General features: G+C 46.1%; 1 pseudogene; it reads right to left on the bottom strand.

Annotated features, from left to right (window-relative positions):
- LOC119283812 overlaps positions 1 to 18,697 on the bottom strand; it is an 87,809-nt pseudogene extending 69,112 nt beyond the window's left edge.
- Between the last annotated feature and the right edge of the window lie 4,513 nt (positions 18,698 to 23,210).

The raw sequence follows: 23,210 nt of genomic DNA, 5'->3' as shown, positions 1-23,210 counted from the left end.
GCTATCCAGTGATCTACTCTTAGATCACTATTGTACTCCCTTGCTTAACACATTGTAGGGTATACAATAGATCTGGTACACAGCATGACATACTTTATAGAACCTATAGCTGAGGCATAGGGAATGACTTTCATTCTATTTCTATCTTCTGCCATGGTCGAGCTTTGAGTCTTGCTCAATTTCACACCTTGCAACACAGGCAAGAACTCTTTCTTTGACTGTTCCATTTTGAACTACTTCAAAATCTTGTCAAGGTATGTACTCATTGAAAAACTTATCAAGCGTCTTGATCTATCTCTATAGATCTTGATGCTCAATATGTAAGTAGCTTTGCCGAGGTCTTTCTTTGAAAAACTCCTTTCAAACACTCCTTTATGCTTTGCAGAATAATTCTACATTATTTCCGATCTTACAATATGTCAGACACATATACTTATCAGAAATGATGTAGTGCTTCCACTCACTTTCTTGTAAATACAGGCTTTACCGCAAGTCTGTATAAAACTTATATGCTTTGATCAACTTATCAAAGCGTATATTCCAACTCCGAGATGCTTGCACCAGTCCATAGATGGATCGCTGGAGCTTGCATATTTTGTTAGCACCTTTAGGATTGACAAAACCTTCTGGTTGTATCATATACAACTCTTCTTTAATAAATCTATTAAGGAATGTAGTTTTGTTTATCCATTTGCCAGATTTCATAAAATGCGACAATTGCTAACATGATTCGGACAGACTTAAGCATAGATACAAGTGAGAAACTCTCATCGTAGTCAACACCTTGAACTTTGCCGAAAACCTTATGCGACAATTCTAGCTTTGTAGATAGTAACACTACTATCAGCGTCCGTCTTCCTCTTGAAGATCCATTTATTTTCTATGGCTTGCTGATCATCGGGCAAGTCAACCGAAGTCCATACTTTGTTCTCATACATGGATCATATCTCAGATTTCATGGCCTCAAACCATTTCGCGGAATCTGGGCTCATCATCGCTTCCTCATAGTTCGCAAGTTCGTCATGGTCTAGTAACATGACTTCCAGAACAGGATTACCGTACCACTCTGGTGCGGATCTCACTCTGGTTTACCTACGAGATTTGTTAGTAACTTGATCTGAAGTTGCATGATCATCATCATCAGCTTCCTCACTAATTGGTGTAGTAGTCACAGGAACAGATTTCTGTGATGAACTACTTTTCAATAAGGGAGCAGGTACAGTTACCTCATCAAGTTCTACTTTCCTCCCACTCACTTCTTTCGAGAGAAACTCCTTCTCTAGAAAAACTCCGAATTTAGCAACAAAAGTCTTGCCTTCGGATCTGTGATAGAAGGTGTATCCAATAGTTTCCTTTGGATATCCTATGAAGATTTACTTCTCCGATTTGGGTTCGAGCTTATCATGTTGAAACATTTTCACATAAGCATCGTAGTCCCAAACTTTAAGAAACGACAACTTTGGTTTCTTGCCAAACCACAGTTCAGATTGTGTCGTCTCAACGGACTTAGATGGTGCCCTTTTAAACGTGAATGCAGCTGTCTTTAATGCATAACCCCAAAACGACATTGGTAGATCGGTAAGAGACATCACAGATCGCACCATATCTAATAAAGTACGGTTATGATGTTCGGACACACCATTATGCTGTGGTGTTCCAGGTGGCGTGAGTAGTGAAACTATTTCACATTGTTTTAACTGAAGACCAAACTCGTAACTCACATATTTGCCTCCGCGATCAGATCGTAGAAACTTTATTTTCTTGTCACGATGATTTTCCACTTCACCCTGAAATTCTTTGAACTTTTCAAATGTTTCAGACTTATGTTTCATCAAGTAGATATACCCATATCTGCTCAAATTATCTGTGAAGTTCAGAAAATAACGATACTTGCCATGAGCCTTAACACTCATCGGACCGCATACATCAGTATGTATTATTTCCAATAAGTCAGTTGCTCGCTCCGGGGAACGGAGTCTTAGTCATCTTGCCCATGAGGCATGGTTCGCAAGCATCAAGTGATTCATAATCAAGTGATTCCAAAATTCCATCAGCATGGAGTTTCTTCATGCGCTTTACACCAATATGACCTAAACAGCAGCCCCACAAATAAGTTGCACTATCATTATTAACTTTGCATCTTTTGGTTTCAATATTATGATTATGTGTATCACTACGATCGAGATCCAACGAACTATTTTCATTGGGTGTGTAACCATATAAGGTTTTATTCATGTAAACAGAACAACAATTTATTCTCTTACTTAAATGAATAACCGTATTACAATAAACATGATCAAATCATATTCATGCTTAACGCAAACACCAAATAACACTTATTTAGGTTCAACACTAATCCCGAAAGTATAGGGAGTGTGCGATGATGATCATATTAATCTTGGAACCACTTCCAACACACATCGTCACTTTACCCTTAACTAGTCTCTGTTTATTCTGCAACTCCCGTTTCGAGTTACTAATCTTAGAAACTGAACTAGTATCAAATACTGAGGGGTTGCTATAAACACTAGTAAAGTACACATCAATAACATGTATATCAAATATACTTATGTTCACTTTGCCATCCTTCTTATCCGCCAATCACTTGGGGTAGTTCCGCTTCCAGTGACCAGTCCCTATTGCAGTAGAAGCACTTAGTCTCAGGCTTAGGATCAGACTTGGGCTTGTTTACTTGAGCAGCAACTTGCTTGCTGTTCTTTTTGAAGTTCCCCTTCTTCCCTCTGCCCTTTTCTTGAAACTAGTGGTCTTGTCTACCATCAACACTTGATGTTTATCTCGATTTCTACCTTCATCAATTTCCGCATTACGAAGAGCTTGGGAATCGTTTTCGTTATCCCTTGCATATCATAGTTCATCACGAAGTTCTACTAACTTGGTGATGGTGACTAGAGAATTCTGTCAATCACTATCTTATCTGGAAGATTAACTCCCACTTGATTCAAGCGATTGTAGTACTCAGACAATCTGGCCACATGCTCACTAGTTGAGCGATTCTCCTCCATCTTTTAGCTATAGAACTTGTTGGAGACTTCATATCTCTCAACTCAGGTATTTGCTTGAAATATTAACTTCAACTCCTGGAACATCTCATATGCTCCATGATGTTCAAAACGTTTTTGAAGTCCCGATTCTAAGCCATTAAGCACGGTGCACTAAACTATCAAGTAGTCATCATATTGAGCTAGCCAAACGTTCATAACGTCTGCATCTGCTCCTGCAATAGGTCCGTCACCTAGCGGTGCATCAAGGACATAATTCTTCTGTGCAGCAATGAGGATAAACCTCAGATCACGGATCCAATCTGCATGATTGCTACTAACATCTTTCAACACAATTTTCTCTAGGAACATATCAAAATAAACACAGGGAAGCAACAACGCGAGCTATTGATCTATAACATAATTTGCAAAATACTACCAGGACTAAGTTCATGATAAATTTAAGTTCAATTAATCATATTACTTAAGAACTCCCACTTAGATAGACATCCCTCTAATCCTCTAAGTGATCACGTGATCCAAATCAACTAAACCATGTCCGATCATCACGTGAGATGGAGCAGTTTCATTGGTGAACATCACTATGTTGATCATATCTACTATATGATTCACGCTCGACCTTTCGGTCTCCGTGTTCCGAGGCCATATCTGTATATGCTTGGCTCGTCAAGTATAACCTGAGTATTCCGCGTGTGCAACTGTTTTGCACCCGTTGTATTTGAACGTAGAGCCTATCACACCCGACATCACGTGGTGTCTCAGCACGAAGAACTTTCACAACGGTGCATACTCAGGGAGAACACTTCTTGATAATTAGTGAGAGATCATCTTAAAATGCTATAGTCAAACTAAGCAAAATAAGATGTATAAAAGATAAACATCATATGCAATCAAAATATGTGACATGATATGGCCATCATCATCTTGCGCCTTTGATTTCCATCTCCAAAGTACTGTTATGATCTCTATCGTCACCGGCATGACACCATGATCTCCATCATCTTGATCTATATCAATGTGTCGTCACGTGGTCGTCTCGCCAACAATTTCTCTTGCAACTATTGCTATCGCATAGCAATAAAGTAAAGCAATTATTGGACGCTTGCATCTTATGCAATAGAGAGACAACCATAAGGCTTTTGCCAGTTGCCGATAACTTCAACAAAACATGATCATCTCATACAACAACTTATATCTCATCACGTCTTAACCATATCACATCACAACATGCCCTGCAAAAACAAGTTAGACGTCCTCTACTTTGTTGTTGCAAGTTTTACGTGGCTGCTACGGGCTTAAGCAAGAACCAATCTCACCTACGCATCAAAACCACAACGATAGTTTGTCAAATAGACTCCGTTTTAACCTTCGCAAGGACCGGGCGTAGCCATACTTGGTTCAACTAAAGTTGGAGAGACAGTCGCCCGCAAGCCACCTATGTGCAAAGCACGTCGGGGAAACCGGTCTTGTGTAAGCGTACGCGTAATGTTGGTCCGGGTTGTCTCGTCCAACAATGCCGCCGAACCAAAGTATGACATGCTGGTAGGCAGTATGACTTATATCGCCCACAACTCACTTGTGTTCTACTCGTGCATATAACATCAACATAAATAACCTAGGCTCTGATACCACTATTGGGTTTCGTAGTAATTTCAAAAAATTTCCTACGCACACGCAAGATCATGTGATGCATAGCAATGAGAGGGGAGAGTGTTGTCTACATACCTACGCAGACCGACTGCGGAAGCGTTGACACAACGTAGAGGAAGTAGTCGTACGTCTTCACGATCCAACCGATCAAGCACCGAAACTACGACACCTCCGAGTTCGAGCACACGTTCAGCTCGATGACGATCCCCGGACTCCGATCCAGCAAAGTGTCGGGGAAGAGTTCCGTCAGCACGACGGCGTGGTGACGATCTTGAAGTACTACAGCAGCAGGGCTTCGCCTAAACTCCGCTACAGTATTATCGAGGACTATGGTGGCTGGGGGCACCACACACGGCTAAGGAATAGATCACGTGGATCAACTTGTGTGTATCTGGGGTGCCTCTGCCTCAGTATATAAAGGAGCCAAGGGGGAGGGGGCCGCCGGCCAGGAGGAGGGCGCAGGAGGAGTCCTACTCCTCCCGGGAGTAGGACTCCCCCCCCCCCCCCAATCCTAGTTAGACTAGGATTCCCCGAGGGGGAAAGAGAGAGAGGGGGGCCGGCCACCTCTCCTAGTCCTAATAGGACTAGAGGAGGGGGGAGGCGCGCGGCCACCTTGGGCTGCCCCTTTCTCCTTTCCACTAAAGCCCATTAAGGCCCATATGGCTCCCGGGGGGTTCCGGTAACCTCCCGGTACTCCGGTAAAATCCCGATTTCACCCGGAACACTTCCGATGTCCAAATATAGGCTTCCAATATATCAATCTTTATGTCTCGACCATTTCGAGACTCCTCGTCATGTATGTGATCACATCCGGGACTCCGAACAACCTTCGGTACATCAAAATGCATAAACTCATAATATAACTGTCATCGTAACCTTAAGCGTGCAGACCCTACGGGTTCGAGAACAATGTAGACATGACCGAGACACGTCTCCGGTAAATAACCAATAGCGGGACCTGGATGCCCATATTGGCTCCTACATATTCTACGAAGATCTTTATCGGTCAGACCGCATAACAACATACGTTGTTCCCTTTGTCATCGGTATGTTACTTGCCCGAGATTCGATCGTCGGTATTCCAATACCTAGTTCAATCTCGTTACCGGCAAGTCTCTTTACTCATTCTGTAATACATCATCCCGCAACTAACTCATTTAGTTGCAATGCTTGCAAGGCTTAAGTGATGTGCATTACCGAGAGGGCCTAGAGATACCTCTCCGACAATCGGAGTGACAAAACATAATCTCGAAATACGCCAACCCAACATGTACCTTTGGAGACACCTGTAGTACTCCTTTATAATCACCCAGTAACGTTGTGACGTTTGGTAGTACCCAAAGTGTTCCTCCGGTAAACGGGAGTTGCATAATCTCATAGTTATAGGAACATGTATAAGTCATGAAGAAAGCAATAGCAACATACTAAACGATCGGGTGCTAAGCTAATGGAATGGGTCATGTCAATCAGATCATTCTCTTAATGATGTGATCCCGTTAATCAAATAACAACTCATTGTTCATGGTTAGGAAACATAACCATCTTTGATTAACGAGCTAGTCAAGTAGAGGCATACTAGTGACACTTTGTTTGTCTATGTATTCACACATGTATTATGTTTCCGGTTAATACAATTCTAGCATGAATAATAAACATTTATCATGATATAAGGAAATAAATAATAACTTTATTATTTCCTCTAGGGCATATTTCCTTCATGCGGTCCGATGAGTATTGAGGCTTGTGGCGGGTACCATTGTTTTCTGACCTTCACAGATGATTTGAGCAAATATGGGTATATCTACTTGATGAAACATAACTCTGAAACATTTGAAAAGTTCAAAGAATTTCAGAGTGAAGTGGGAAATCATCATAACAAGAAAATAGAGTTTCTACGATCTGATCATGAAGGTGAATATTTGAGTTACGAGTTTGGTCTTCATTTGAAACAATGTGGAATAGTTTTGCAACTCACGCCACCTGGAACACCACAGCGTAATGGTGTGTCTGAACATCGTAACCATACTTTATTGGACATGGTGCGATTTTTTATGTCTCTTACCGATTTACCACTATCATTTTGGGGTTATGCATTAGAGAAAGCTGCATTCACGTTAAATAGGGAATCATCTAAATCCGTTGAGACGACACCATATGAACTGTGGTTTAGCAAGAAACATAAGCTGTCATTTCTTAAAATTTGGGGCTGTGATGCTTATGTGAAATTTATTCAACCTGATAAGCTCAAACCCAAATTGGAGAAATGCGTCTTCATAGGATACCCAAAGGAAACTGTTGGGTACACCTTCTATCACAGATCCGAAGGCAAGTTCATTTCTAAGAATGGATCCTTTCTAGAGAAGAAGTTTCTCTCGCAAGAAGTGAATGGGAGGAATGTAGAACTTGATGAGGTAATTGTACCTTCTGCCGAATTGGGAAGTACTTCATCACAGAAATCAGTTCCAGTGATTCCTACACCAATTAAGTGAGGAAGCTAATGATGATGATCATGAAACTTCAGATCAAGTTACTACCAAACCTCGTAGGTCAACCAGAATGGTCCGCACCAGAATGGTACGGTAATCCTTTCTGGAAGTCATGTTACTAGACCATGACGAACCTACGAACTATGAGGAAGCGATGATGAGCCCAGATTCCACGAAATGGCTTGAGGCCACGAAATCTGAGATGGGATCCATGTATGAGAACAAAGTATGGAGTTTGATTGACTTGCCCGATGATCGGCAAGCCATTGAGAATAAATGGATCTTCAAGAGGAAGACGAACGCTGATAGTAGTGTTACTATCTACAAAGCTCGAATTGTCGCAAAAAGTTTTCGACAAGTTCAAGGTATTGACTATGATAAGATTTTCTCACTCGTAGAGATGCTTAAGTCTGTCTGAATCATGTCAGCAATTGCCACATTTTATGAAATCTGGCAAATGGATGTCAAAATTGCATTCCTTAATGGATTTCTTAAAGAAGAGTTCTATATGATACAACCAGAAGGTTTTTGTCAATCCTAAAGGCGCTAACAAAATATGCAAACTTCAGTGATCCATCTATGGACTGGTGCAAGTATCTCGGAGTTGTTATATACGCTTTGATAAGTTGATCAAAGCATATAGTTTTATACAGACTTGCGGTGAAGCCTGTATTTACAAGAAAGTGAGTGGGAGCACTACAACCTTTCTGATAAGTATATGTGAATGACATATTGTTGATCGGAAATGATGTAGAATTTTCTGGAAAGCATAAAGGAGTGTTTGAAAGGAGTTTTTCAAACAAAGACCTCGATGAAGCTGCTTACATATTGAGCATCAAGATCTATAGAGATAGATCAAGACGCTTGATAAATTTTTTCAATGAGTACATACCTTGACAAGTTATTAAAGTAGTTCAAAATGGAACAGTCAAAGAAAGAGTTCTTGCCTGTGTTGCAAGGTGTGAAGTTGAGTAAAGACTCAAACCCGACCACGGCATAAAATAGAAAGAGAATAAAAAGTCATTCCCTATGCCCTAGTCATAGGTTCTGTAAAGTATGCTATGCTGTGTACCAGACCTATTGTGTACCTCACCATGAGTTTGGCAAGAGGGTACAATAGTGATCCAGGAGTGGATCATTGGACATCGGTCAAAATTATCCTTAGTGGAATAAGGACATGTTTCTCGGTTATGGAGGTGACAAAAAGTTCGTCGTAAAGGGTTACATCGATGCAAGCTTTGACACTGATCCAGATGACTCTAAGTCTCAATCTGGATACATATTGAAAGTTGGAGCGATTAGCTAGATTAGCTCCGTGCAGAGCATTGTAGACATAGAAAATTTGCAAAATACATACGGCTCTGAATGTGGCAGACCCGTTGACTAAACTTCTCTCACAAAGCAAAACATGATCACTCTTTGGGTGTTAATCACATAGCGATGTGAACTAGATTATTGACTCTAGTAAACCCTTTGGGTATTAGTCACACTAGCAAACATGCCCGTGCGTTGCAACGGGAGAAAAAAGTTCACATGCTTCATTGCAAAGTTATCATTAATCAGGCTGGACAAATAGAGGGTAAGTTTGATGATGACAAAGATGATAGATCAATTAACAAATATGATTCTTTGGGGCAAAAGTGTTATGACGTTGTAGGGCAGATCATCGATGCTTAGTGACAAAGCATATCACATCGACATATTACTCATTGTACTACCATCAGATAATCCAAATACTATGCATGCAACACTTTCAAAATAATTTTACCTGGATGCAATTGTTGTTGTTCGTCCATAGCATCAATGTTTGGGGCAAAAGTGTGTATAAGTTGGCTGCCAAGTTCCTCCATACCACGCCCAACTTGTCCATTTCAGGGACGTTAGTTATAGCATCATTTTCATGATCCACCGTGATAGCTTCACTAGGATCAATTAAAGACTCAATTGCCATGACACATAAACGTCTGTATTTTGGCACCGATGATTTATTGTGCACTCATGTGAAACCGGATTAATACTGCTTGAAGACTATCTGCATTTGTGTTTAAAAAAGTGTGCATAGTTCGGAGAATAAACTCATGTGTACACGCTAACACGTCCGCGTGACGGACTCAAAGATATTTTTCCTTTTTGCGGATAGGACTCAAAGATATTTACCGGTCCATTAAGGATATTAGGCCGGACATCATCCATGATGCTTTTTTTGGATTTCTTAGATTGCCTCCCTTTAGGATAGTAGTAGGCTGCTTTTTTGGATTTGATCTGCCTCTCTCACATCTTTGATCGGTCGTGATCTTCAATTCGGGGCTAGGGACTCAACTGTTTTCGATTGGTGATGCATGGCATACATATCTCATCCTCTTTTTGCTGACTTGTTGATTCTGGCAACTCGAAACGTATATAATTTTCTAGAATTTAATGTAAAAAGGCGGGATGGGACTATTAATTAGAATCTGAAATTCTAGCACAGGCATAAGGAAACCTTTTTTTGTTTGCTACCTCCTTAAGGGAGGGGAGGGCAGGTCGTGATGTTGAACGTTTTAAGTGGCCCATAAAATTTTGGCACATTGACTTATCAACCTGTATACAGAACCGTACAAAAATTATGAGAGCAACAGGTGGACGGACCAAAACGGATGAAATTATGGTGGTAAGAAGTGATCGGTTCTTTATTATTAGGTAAAGACATATGAAGATTAATCTTGCATCCATGCTTAAAATAAACCAAACCTAAAATTTAGGTTTACAAATTAACAAGCATACATCCCACATTAGAGAATCATCTAATGAACCAAAATGTTGACTTTTACTCGATACAAAGTTGTGCGTCATAAATAAGAATGCTAAGGCATAACTAATGTCATAACCATTGTTTAAACTATATTTTTTTCAAACCCCACACTAATGTAAAAAGCTTTCTGCTATAACTTATAATCAAATTGGGATCATTTTGGTTAAGCAGCCTGGATCAGGTTTTCGAGTTTGTACATACCAAGCGAACCTTTTGTAGAAGCAGTACACCGTTGATACAAGAACATTGTCTAATCATTGGCCTTCTCCTACATGCACGTATCATGCAAGGAATTTTGACGCTGCTTGATTTGGCATCTGGTCGTATAACTCATGCCTTCATTATGTTTATCTTCAGCTCTCCTACAATCCCGCACCTCATCATTTATATTTGTTTATTACCAAACGGGCACATCAATTATGTACTCGCTGACATATATAAATTGACTGGATTCTTATTTTGAAGGCAAATTGATTGGATTCTATAGGAAGCATCAATGTGGGACTATTAATTCAAAGGTGAGTTCTCAATTTTTGACAAGCAAAACAGCATGTGTACGCTGTTTCCCCACATGAGCAATACTTTTTGGCCCGGTTGGCCCATCACGTGCGTCTCTGTCCATCCAATCATTGCGTATATAATTAGTCTTTCTTTAATTTGTGAGCAAAACAAATGACTGGTGTTTTGGCTGGTATATTTTGCTCTAATCTATTAGGCCTGTGTCCGATTTGCGTCACAGCCTAGCGAATTTATTTTTTCCGCCGTAGGCGTCAACAAGGTGACGGACGAAAACATTGTGATGCAAGAAATCTATATATACCTACTTTAATAAAATATAATATTGTGAATGAATTAAAAATTCTCAACGATAATTTTGACTTCAGAACTGGAAACATTTTATGAAAAAGGTGTTTTTTTAATAGACGGATTTTTATAAAAATTCCAAACATTTTTTTGAAAAATTAAAATAATTAGAAAATAGGAACGAAAAAAAGGGAAAATATAATACTGGTAGAAAACCTTCTAGAAGGTTCTCAAAACCAGTAAAACCCGGCCGGGAAACCTCTAAAACATGCCACATGAAAGCTGTACTTCTATGTATAGATGGGTCGGCCCAAAAGGCATAATGTGTTGCGTACAGATTTTACCAATTTCATCTCTTAGAAAGCACAAAGCAGTCGGTAGGTGGGTTGGGTGGTTCTTGCACTGTTGACCACATGGTGCATGGTTCGAATCCTACTTGATTAATTTGTTTAAAACACGTAGCGACGAGCCCAGTACCATCTCGAATAACAAAAAATCAAAATTAATAATATAAGTGAACGGATGAAAAAGATATGAACTATTGGTGTTAAATCACAAGACGATGTGAACTACTCCCTTCGTTCCTAAATATTTGTGGAGCAAAATGAGTGAATCTATATTTTAAAATATGTCTATATACATCCGTATGTGGTAACCATTTGAGATATCTAAAAAGACAATTGACTGAAGGAAATATGCCTTAGAGGCAATAATAAAGTTGTTATTTATATTTCCTTATACTACGGTTGCCGGGGCGCAGGGTTGCGAGAAGAGCAGGATTAGTAATCAGCACAAGGATCGTTTACATAGGTTCGGGCCGCGAGGATGCGTAAAACCCTAGTCCTATTTTGGTGGATGTATTGAGTGTTCTTGAGAGGTGGAAAGGCGTACAATGCTATGAGCTTATCGCTCGTATTACAGGCCAAGACACATTTAATGCATCACTTAGGTGTCCCCTTGCTTTATTGAGGACGGGAGCGAGGCCCATCCCGCCCGTCGCCGCTCCTCCTCGTTTCGACACGCGCCCTGGCCAGCGATGCGTGCAACGCCATGTAGGCAAGCAGGCAACTGAAGTGGCGCGGTGGTAGGGTCTTCACGAAGATCTGCATGCCGCCACGTGGGTGCTTGATGAGTTGGCCTGGGAGCTGCATGTTGCCACGCAGGTGCCTGCCCAGCTGGTTGGGCTGGCAGCTGCATGGAAACGGCGATGGAGGCTTGGCTGGTGCCGGCCTGGAGGTGGCCTCGCTGGAGCCCTTGGCGAGGGCCTTGCCGGGTGGCCCGGCAAGGGCCTCGCCGTGGCGTGCTGTTGTCCCTGGCAAGGATCTTGCCAGGGGTCTTGTGGCTCCCCTCGGCAAGGATCTTGCCGAGGATCGTCGTCTTTTAATCCTCATCTGATCTTGAATATTCCTAGTCTTCATAAAGATCTGCATGCCACCATGAAGGTGCCTCCCGAGCCTTGGCCCAACGTGGTTGATGCCGTTGGAGACCGTGGGCTCAAAGGTGGTACGCTCCGCTGGTGTTGGACGAGCCGCCCCGACAAGGGCCTTGCCGGGGCCGCGGATGAGGGAGTCCTGGATTAGGGAGTCCTCGGACAGCCCGACTATATCCTTCTGCTGGACTGTTGGACTATGAAGATACAAGATTGAAGACTTCGTCCCATGTCCGGATGGGACTCTCCTTGGCGTGGAAAGCAAGCTTGGCAACATGGATATGTAGATCTCCTCCCTTGTAACCAACTCTGTGTAACCCTAGCCCCCTCCGGTGTCTATATAAACCGGAGGGTTTTAGTCCATAGGACAACAACAATCATACCATAGGCTAGCTTCTAGGGTTTAGCCTCTATGATCTCATGGTAGATCAACTCTTGTAAATACTCATATCATCAAGATCAATCAAGCAGGAAGTAGGGTATTACCTCCATCGAGAGGGCCTGAACCTGGGTAAACATCGTATCCCCCGCCTCCTGTTACCATCCGCCTTAGACGCACAGTTCGGGACCCCCTACCCAAGATCCGTCGGTTTTGACACCGACATTGGTGCTTTCATTGACAGTTCCACCATGCCGTCACCATAAGGCCAGATGGCTCCTTCGATCATCGGCAACGATGTGATCCAGGGTGAGGTTTTCCTCCCCGGACAGATCTTCGTATTCGGCGGCTTCGTACTGCGGGCCAACTCGCTTGGTCATCTGGAGCAGATCGAGAGCTATGCCCCTGGCCATCAGGTCAGGTTTGGAAACTTGAACGACACTACCGACATCCGCGGAGACTTGATCTTCGACGGATTCGAGCCCATGTCAGGTGCGCCGCACAATCACGACGAGCATGATTTAGCTCTGCCATCGGACAGTGTTCGGGATATCGCACCTGCAACCACTCCGGTCCTCAATCAGGAACAAATTGCGCCATCTGAGGGTGGGTGGATGGACCCCGCCATGGAGGCCGCACATTCAGTGGTGATAGAGCCGAATACTGACTTCACCTCCTACGAGACCCATGTTGCCGAACCATTGGATTCGTCCCCGGCCATGGACTCTGAGCCGCCTACGTCCGTGCCCATCAAATCCGATTGGGCACCAATCATGGAGTTTACCTCCGCGGATATCTTTCAGCACTCGCCTTTTGGCGACGTACTAAACTCGTTGAAGTCTCTCTCCCTGTCAGGAGACCCTTGGCCGAACTATGTCCGGCTAGAATGGGATGCAGACGATGAAGAAATTCGCTCCCCACCCACCACCCACTTAGTAGCCACTGTCGACGATTTAACTGACATGCTCGACTTCGGCTCCGAAGACATCGACGGTATGGACGACGATGCAAGAGACGAACAAGAACCACCGCCCACAGGGCGCTGGACTGCCACCTCATCGTATGATATATACATGGTGGACACCCCCCAAAGAAGGTGATGGCGACAAGACAACGAAGGATAATCCCTCCAAGAAGCAATCCAAGCACCGACGTCAGCGGCGCCGCTCTAAGTCCCGCCATAGCAAAAGCAGCGATATCGGCACAAGAGACAATAAGGCTCCATATAGTGCCGAAGACGACGACAATCCCCTCCAGCCAGACCTCGAGCGGGAGGATGAACAAGCTAGCCCTCCGGAACAGGCAGCAAACAGAGAATCAGAAGATGACAATTACATGCCTCTCTCCAAAGACGAAGTGAGCCTCGGCAACGAATAATTTATCGTGCCTGAGGATGCCGTCGAGCAGGAGCGCTTCAAGCGCCGGCTTATAGCCGCAGCAAACAGCCTGAAGAAAAAGCAACAACAGCTTCGAGCTGATCAAGATCTGCTAGCGGATAGATGGACTAAAGACCTGGCAGCCGAGGAATACGAACTCGAGCGCCCAACCAAGAGTTACCCAAAGCGTAGGTTGCTACCTCAACTCGAGGAGGAAGCATTGAAACCTACATCACCAGCGTATGATGCGGATGATCGGCCACCTCGTGGCCGAGACAGAGAGGCATATCAGCCCGAAGTCCAGCCCGCACCCCGCCGCCATTCAAACAAAAATACCAAGGCCTGGGGCAACACACGGGACCTGCGAGACATATTGGAAAACAAAATAAAACATGCAAGATCGATCTATGGATCACGGGGTCGCGCCCCAACACGTGATGATGGTCGTCACGCCAGATACACTAAAAGCAAATCCGGCGGGGCCGAATACAGCAGACAAGACTCGTATGAACTGCGTCGTGATATAGCCCGGCACAGAGGCACGGCACACCCCTTATGCTTCACTGATGAAGTAATGGATCATGGATTCCCAGAAGGGTTTTAACCCGTAAACATTGAATCATATGATGGTACTATAGACCCCGCGGTATGGATAGAAGACTTCTTCCTCCACATTCACATGGCCCGCGGGGATGATTTACATGCCATCAAGTATCTCCTGCTAAAACTCAAAGGGCCGGCTTGACATTGGCTCAATAGCTTGCCGGCAAACTCCGTCAGAAGTTGGGAGAGCCTGGCAGATGCATTCCTGGACAATTTCCAGGGCACTTATGTGCGACCGCCGGACGCTGACGATTTAAGTCAGATAACTCAGCAGCCAGGGGAATCTGCCACGAAATTCTGGACCCGGTTCCTAACCAAGAAGAACCAAATTGTCGACTGTCCGGATGTAGAGGCCTTAGCGGCATTTAAGCATAATATCCGCGACGAATGGCTCGCCCGGCACCTCGGCCAAGAGAAGCCAAAATCCATGGCAGCCCTCACGACACTTATGACCCGCTTTTGCGCGGGCGAAGATAGCTGGTTGGCTCGTAGTACCAATACAACAGGCAAACCTTGCATATCAGAAGCCAGGGATAGCAACAGCAAACCATGACGCAACAAACATAAGCGCCGCAAATATGGTGAAAATGCCGAAAATACGGCAGTTAATGCCGGGTTCAGGGGCTCAAAGTCCGGTCAGCGGAAAGGGCCACCCAAAAATAACAATCCGGGTCCATCCAGTCTGGACCGCATACTCGATCTTCAATGCCAAATTCATGGCACCCCCGGAACGCTAGCCACCCATACCAATAGAGAATACTGGGTCTTCAAATAAGCCGGCAGGACAGGCGCCAAAGACGAAGGGGGGTCTCGAAGCGATGATGGCGACGAAGAGCCCAGATCACCGAACAGAGGAGGGCAAAAGAAATTTCCCCTGCATATTCAATCGGTGAATGTGGCAAATACAACCCAAATTACCAACTCGGACCGGATATGCACCCTTAGGGATGCCGACTTAACAGAACTAGTCGTCCCACAATATAAAGTAGGGCCGGTCACCTTCAACCGCATGGATCGTCCGGTTAATGCCAATCAGGGCAATCCAGCCGCACTAGTCCTCGACCCAATAATAGACGCGTTCCACCTCACTCGAGTCCTTATGGACGGAGGCAGCAGTTTAAATCTGCTTTATCAGGACACAATGCGCAAGATGGGCATCGATCATTCGGCGATCAAACCCACTAGAGCCACTTTCAGAGGCATTATACCAGGTGTGGAAGCCAGCTGTATAGGCTCCATTGCCCTCGAGGTAGTCTTCGGATCACCAAAAAATTACCGTACCAAAGAGTTAATCTTCGAAATCGTCCCTTTCCGCAGTGATTATCAGGCACTGCTCGGACGGACCGTGTTTGCTCAAAAAAATTCAACGCGGTGCCACATTACGCCTACCGTAAGCTCAAGATGCTCGGTCCACGCGGCGTCATCACGGTAAATGGCAAGGCCGAACCTTCCCTTGACACCAGCAAATACACCACTGCCTTAGCAGCAGAAGCAACGAGCAGCACCTTGTAGCCGAACCTCGAGTCGACGTCCAGGCTCCCGAACACCGTCAAGGGACTCCGAACTACTTCGTGGAAGGATAACCCGGCTCCTCTAGAGCTCAATTAAACACTCCGGCGAAGGCCAGGACAGGCCGCATTCAGCGGCTCAACCGCTCTCTGGTGCGCAAATATTTCTTACATTTCCTTCACAGGTTCACCTTCGCACCGACCAGGACGGGCTATACGGAGGCAGCTTGAATGCGCAAGGGAATCCTTAGACATTCCCCGCAATGGCCATCTGGCTATATTACGGATCCGCACTCAGTCTCTTCCCCCTGGTCTCAGCAGGTTCCGCAATCATATTCCTTTTTTATCACATTACTTGTACCCATACGCATAGACGTACTATTTAAATACAACATGTGGATTTATATGATGTCTACCTGCTGTTATTTCTTATTGAAATTCTTTCGTCAAGTGGCATCCGCACATAGCGATATGCCTTAAAATATGCCAGGGGCTTCGTTTTACCCATAACACGGCAATAAAGTCCGAACACCTTCATGGAAGTTCGGCACCCCGAACTCATAGCATTATATGCATCAGCTCTGAATCATGTCTTGGGTCAATAGTTGGGTTTGCCCGGCTCCCATATTTTGGTACCTTATGTTCCGCTATATCGGCTAAGGTAGCACTAGGAGAACTACTGCGATTGTGTCCCGGTTCTTCTGGACGAGCACCTCAGTAGAGAAAGACGAAAACTAACTGTCAGCTGTTCGAGAGGTCACAAAATCTTTAAGGATTTCTCCCGCATAATGCCATAACCAATGCAGCGTACGACGGATCGGTTTTTCCTCCGATCAGGTGCTTATAGAGCCCCTAGTATGGTCTTCCGAACACCAGGGGCTGCACCTACCTTACTAAAGCTCCTATGGCTAAGTGAGAGTGATAAAGCCCTATAGTCCGATTGCCTGGTTCGTCGTGCTGAGCACCTCCTTCGAAGGACCTAAAACTGGGATAAAGAGTGCTCAGGTTTATCCCAAACACCCCCATACTTCTTATGTGGGGGCAGAAGCCGACGACTAGCCAACTCTCAGGTTTAACATATAAAACAGCCGCACAGGAGGGTAAACTTTTATATAACAGGCAGTCAATAAATGACCTTGTTCAAACATTACAAAGGACAACATAATTGGCATTCATGGAACTATAATGTCCTTGGCGCATAGCTCCGCTGCAAGGTAGGATCCTTTTAGGACACTCTCATAATACAATCCGGGCTTGCGGTGCTCCTTCCCCTCTGGCGGTCCTTCGGTCATCATCTTTTCAGCATCCATCTTCCCGCAGTGCACCTTTTTGCGGGCGAAGGCCATTCGCGCACCTTCTATACAGACCGACCGCTTGACGACGTCAAGTCGAGGGCAAGCGCTTACAAGCCGCTTCACGAGCCCGAAGTAGCTGCTGGGAATCGGCTCGGCAGGCCATAGCCGGATAACCAAATCTTTCATGGCTAGTTCCGCCGCCTTATGCAGTTCGATCAGCTGTTTCAGTTGATCGGCAAAAGGCACCGGATAATTCGGTGCCAAATACTGCGACCAGAAGAGCTTATCTATAGTGTTCCTTTCTTCGGCTCGGTAGAATTGGGCGGCATCGGATATGCTGCGGGGTAGCTCGGCAAATACCCATGAGAAATCCGGATTCAAAATTAGAAACATAGTTTTCCCCTCAAATACTTACTTTACATGGAAAAAAACCTTACCCGCCGCGATCTTTGTCGCCTCTTGGATCCCCTGCGGGGCGCTTTGGGTTTCCCCCAGGTATCGCTCGTGGCCTGATGTGCCTTGGTGAATTCGGATTCTTTCTCCATTAAACTCTGCTCCAAGGTCTCGCACTTCCTCACGGCCTCTTGCAGCTCCTACTCAGCTCTAATAACCCTGGCCTCGTGCTTCTCACGAAGAGCCTGCTCTGTGGCTGCCTTTTTCTCGGCCTCGACCACAACCTTCTTAAGGGCTTCAACTTCGGTCACAATCCCTAGCGCAAATCACGCGGCTTAGTTCATATTGAAAATTCATTCGCAATAAACGCGAAAAAGACTTGTGCATACCTTGTTTATTTCTCAACTGCATTCTCAATTGGCCAATTTCTTCTTTGGCCCGCTCCAGACTTTGATTCAGCTTGGAGATCTCCACAGTATGAGAAGCAGTAGCTGCTACAGACGTCTGCTTATAACAAAAGAGAAATAGATGTCATTCAATGAGTCTTCCTGCGAACATAAGTTAGATCCTCTGTCCAGTTCTTTCTTTCACCGAACAGTGTATCAGGGGCTACTACCTATACTATGACACTCTTCGAAAACTCATAAAACATACTTCAAAGCCTTTTATAAGGCTGATACAGGTTTAGTTCAGTCCACTCTCAGCTAACTGAATCTTCTCAATCACCGCACCCATAAGGGCATGGTGTTCATCAACGATGGAGGCGCTCTTCAGTGCCACCAACAAAGCATCCGACACCTCTGGTTGGACAGAGGTTGCCGATGGAACAGGCACGCCCCCTCCAACCGAGGGAGGCTGCCTGCTTGATTCTGGAGCCATATAGATCTCCGGAATTGCATCCGGCTGGGAGCCCAACTCAGGATGGCCCCCGCCGTCAGCCCCCATGGGAATCTTCTCCCCCATGTGTCCGGCCCCTGAGGTTTGACCTCCAGGCACTGCCTTCACGGTCTTTTCCTCTCCCCCTTGGCCTGGGTCCTTCTGGGACAAAGCCTCGGTGTTATGCACCTGTTTCGAGGAAGGGGCCTTTGGGGGCGTCCCGCTCTCCATAGCATCTGAGCTCAGCGAATCCTCTGATGAGGATTGTTTGGTACGGACCTCGCCGGACTACAAAAAATATGGCTTAGGTTAAAATACTATGCCAAGATGAGTCTAGACGCCTAAAAACGTACTCGGATTTTATACTTAAGAGTTCACCAGGGGCTGGGCCCTGGGATCCCATGCCGGGCCGCTGTCGGCGGCGGCGGTGGACTCCTCCGGAAGAGGAGCCTTTCCCATTTTGGGTAGCTCGGCCTCCAAGTGTACGGAGGCCGTCCTCTTCTTTCTTGCCCCGCAGGGGATTCATCTTCCTCCTCCTCCTCGTCCTCTTTGGAGGCGGAATGGGCATCAGAGCCTTCGGATATTGTGTCCGAAGTGCCGCGGCGACGAAGGCCGCCCCGGGTCTTTTTGGCCTCCTTCCCGGCTGACGAAGCTATGAACCTAGGGTAGGGTCATGGACCTGCCCTAACTGCCCTACCCAAGGACATCTCTAGAAGAAATCACCTTTCAATCGACTTGAAGGTGTCCCACTTGACAGACTCGAAGACACTCGACCAAGAAGCAATCACTCGACCAAGACCCAACCACTCGACGGCCAGGAGACCTAAAGGCGCCCCGCACTCTAACGGTCGGTCATTAAGTAGCTTTTATGATCATCATAGCACTTTATTACTAGAGTTACCAGAAACGCCCTGCCTTAATGCACATTGAACCCTTCGTAACGTGGGCTGGCCGGGGTCCTGGTGCACTCTATATAAGCCACCCCCTCCTCCGAGACAAGGGTTCGCACCTCTGTAACTCACACACACACATAATCCAGTCGACCGCCTCCGGGCTCTGAGACGTAGGGCTTTTACTTCCTCCGAGAAGGGCCTGAACTCGTAAACCTTGCGTCCTTACAACCTCTCCATAGCTAAGACCTCACCTCTCCATACTTACCCCCCTACATTACTGTCAGAGTTAGAACCACGACAGTTGGCGCCCACCTTGGGGCAAGTGTTTTAGCGTTTTGTTGGAGGAGTTGCGATCTTTTCTGACCCAAATCATCATGGTTTTCGACGGAGTTTTGGTGGAGGGCCGCGAGATCCGTCTCGGCGCGCTCATGTTCATCGCCGACGACTCCGCCTGGCTTCAGGAGGCTCCGCTCGACGTGGACGCACTCCCTATCCGCGGGGCAACGCACTTTCGCGCGTGTGTCTGTGGCGTTCTCCTGCGGCAACCGTCGACCCCTTATCGGTCGACTCCTGTGCTGTCCTCCTTCCCCGTTTCCCGCCGGCGCAAGCGCTTCGGTCGGTCGAGACTTCAGCGGTGGGTGAGACACGCGGTGGCCCGTCAGTTGGCCATCTCGCGGCGATCGAGCCCGACGGATCCCTCTATGGCCTATTCGACTGGCTCCGAAGAGACCGCATCCGAGTGCGACAGCAGCGATCCAGCGGTGGAGGTTCTGATGGTCGATGGACCGCCCAGCCCCCCCAGTTTTACCCGCACCGACGGATGCGCAGGAGGAGGCGACCCGTCGCGTCCCCATGAGGAGTAACTTCCCGAGCCTCTCACGTCGCTGCAGAGAGAAGAACTTCGCCGCCGGAACATGGATGCACTGCACACTCCTATCGTTGGAGAAACCCCCGAAGCTCGCACCTTGGAGGACGCGTGCCTGGCAAACTTGGCTGAGCGCACTCGACTGGAGAACCTCCAGCGAGCACTCGACGAGCGGGCGCGACAACGGGTTCCCGAATCCAGTCGACGTCAGCTCTTCCCGCCCCCATAGGTATATCGGACTCCGATTCAGAATTTAGCAGCTGCGGCCTGTATAGCAGAGTCGATTCAGCCTTCCCAGTCGGAGGCTGGCAGAGGCTTGCTGCAGATCAGAGTGTTACTCCGGGCAGCAGGAGATCAGAATTCCGCTGTTTCTCAGTCGCGGAACAGAATTCACAGCAGATCCGTTGCTGCGGACACGGTCCAGTCGGCTCACAGCCCGAGATCGCCCCCGAGGCGTGAGGGACGTGGAGACCGGCGTGACCAGTATGGGAACCATGAGCAGTATGTGAAGGAAATATGCCCTAGAGGCAATAATAAAGTTATTATTTATTTCCTTCTATCATGATAAATGTTTATTATTCATGCTAGAATTGTATTAACCGGAAACATAATACATGTGTGAATACATAGACAAACAGAGTGTCACTAGTATGCCTCTACTTGACTAGCTCGTTAATCAAAGATGGTTATGTTTCCTAACCATGAACAATGAGTTGTTATTTGATTAACAGGATCACATCATTAAGTGAATGATCTAATTGACATGACCCATTCCATTAGCTTAGCACCCGATCGTTTAGTATGTTGCTATTGCTTTCTTCATGACTTATACATGTTCCTATAACTATGAGATTATGAAACTCCCGTTTGCCAGAGGAACACTTTGGGTGCTACCAAACGTCACAACGTAACTGGGTGATTATAAAGGAGTACTACAGGTGTCTCCAAAGGTACATGTTGGGTTGGCGTATTTCGAGATTAGGTTTTGTCACTCCGATTGTCGGAGAGGTATCTCTGGGCCCTCTCGGTAATGCACATCACTTAAGCCTTGCAAGCATTGCAACTAATGAGTTAGTTGCGGGATGATGTATTACAGAACGAGTAAAGAGACTTGCCGGTAACAAGATTGAACTAGGTATTGGAATACCGACGATCGAATCTCGGGCAAGTAACATACCGATGACAAAGGGAACAACGTATGTTGTTATGCGGTCTGACTGATAAAGATCTTCGTAGAATATGTAGGAGCCAATATGGGCATCCAGGTCCCGCTATTGGTTATTGACCGAAGACGTGTCTCGGTCATGTCTACATTGTTCTCGAACCCGTTGGGTCCGCACGCTTAAGGTTACGATGACAGTTATATTATGAGTTTATGCATTTTGATGTACCGAAGGTTGTTCGGAGTCTCGGATGTGATCACGGACATGACGAGGAGTCTTGAAATGGTCGATACATAAAGATTGTTATATTGGAAGCCTATATTTGGACATCGGAAGTGTTCCGGGTGAAATCGGGATTTTACCGGAGTACCGGGAGGTTACTGGAACCCCCCGGGAGCCATATGGGCCTTAATGGGCTTTAGTGGAAAGGAGAAAGGGGCAGCCCAAGGTGGCCGCGCGCCTCCCCCCTCCCCTAGTCCTATTAGGACTAGGAGAGGTGGCCGGCCCCCCTCTTTCTCTTTCCCCCTCGGGGAATCCTAGTCCAAATAGGATTGGGGGGGGGGGGAGTCCTACTCCCGGGAGGAGTAGGACTCCTCCTGCGCCCTCCTCCTGGCCGGCGGCCCCCTCCCCCTTGGCTCCTTTATATACTAAGGCAGAGGCACCCCAGATACACACAAGTTGATCCACGTGATCTATTCCTTAGCCGTGTGCGGTGCCCCAGCCACCATAGTCCTCGATAATACTGTAGCGGAGTTTAGGCGAAGCCCTGCTGCTGTAGTACATCAAGATCGTCACCACGCCGTCGTGCTGACGGAACTCTTCCCCGACACTTTGCTGGATCGGAGTCCGGGGATCGTCATCGAGCTGAACGTGTCCTCGAACTCGGAGGTGTCGTAGTTTCGGTGCTTGATCGGTTGGATCGTGAAGACGTACGACTACTTCCTCTACGTTGTGTCAACGCTTCCGCAGTCAGTCTGCGTGGGTACATAGACAACACTCTCCCCTCTCGTTGCTATGCATCACATGATCTTGCGTGTGCGTAGGAAATTTTTTGAAATTACTATGAAACCCAACAGTGGCATCCGAGCCTAGGTTATTTATGTTGATGTTATATGCACGAGTAGAACACAAGTGAGTTGTGGGCGATATAAGTCATACTGCCTACCAACATGTCATACTTTGGTTCGGCGGCATTGTTGGACGAGACAACCCGGACCAACATTACGTGTACGCTTACGCTAGACCGGTTCCCCCGACGTGCTTTGCACATAGGTGGCTTGCGGGCGACTGTCTCTCCAACTTTAGTTGAACCAAGTATGGCTACGCCCGGTCCTTGCGAAGGTTAAAACGGAGTCTATTTGACAAACTATCGTTGTGGTTTTGATGCGTAGGTGAGATTGGTTCTTGCTTAAGCCCGTAGCAGCCACGTAAAACTTGCAAAAACAAAGTAGAGGACGTCTAACTTGTTTTTGCAGGGCATGTTGTGATGTGAGATGGTCAAGACATGATGCTGAATTTTATTGTATGAGATGATCATGTTTTGTAACCGAGTTATTGGCAACTGCCAGGAGCCTTATGGTTGTCGTTTTATTGTATGAAATGCAATCGCGATGTAATGCTTTACCTTTATCACTAAGCGGTAGCGATAGTCGTAGAAGCACAAGCTTGGCGAGATGACA

This window comes from Triticum dicoccoides, chromosome 4A, assembly GCF_002162155.2.
Source record: "Triticum dicoccoides isolate Atlit2015 ecotype Zavitan chromosome 4A, WEW_v2.0, whole genome shotgun sequence".
Lineage (NCBI taxonomy): Eukaryota > Viridiplantae > Streptophyta > Magnoliopsida > Poales > Poaceae > Triticum > Triticum dicoccoides.
Note: the sequence above shows the minus strand (reverse complement) of the source record. Positions and strands in the feature narration are given on the sequence as shown.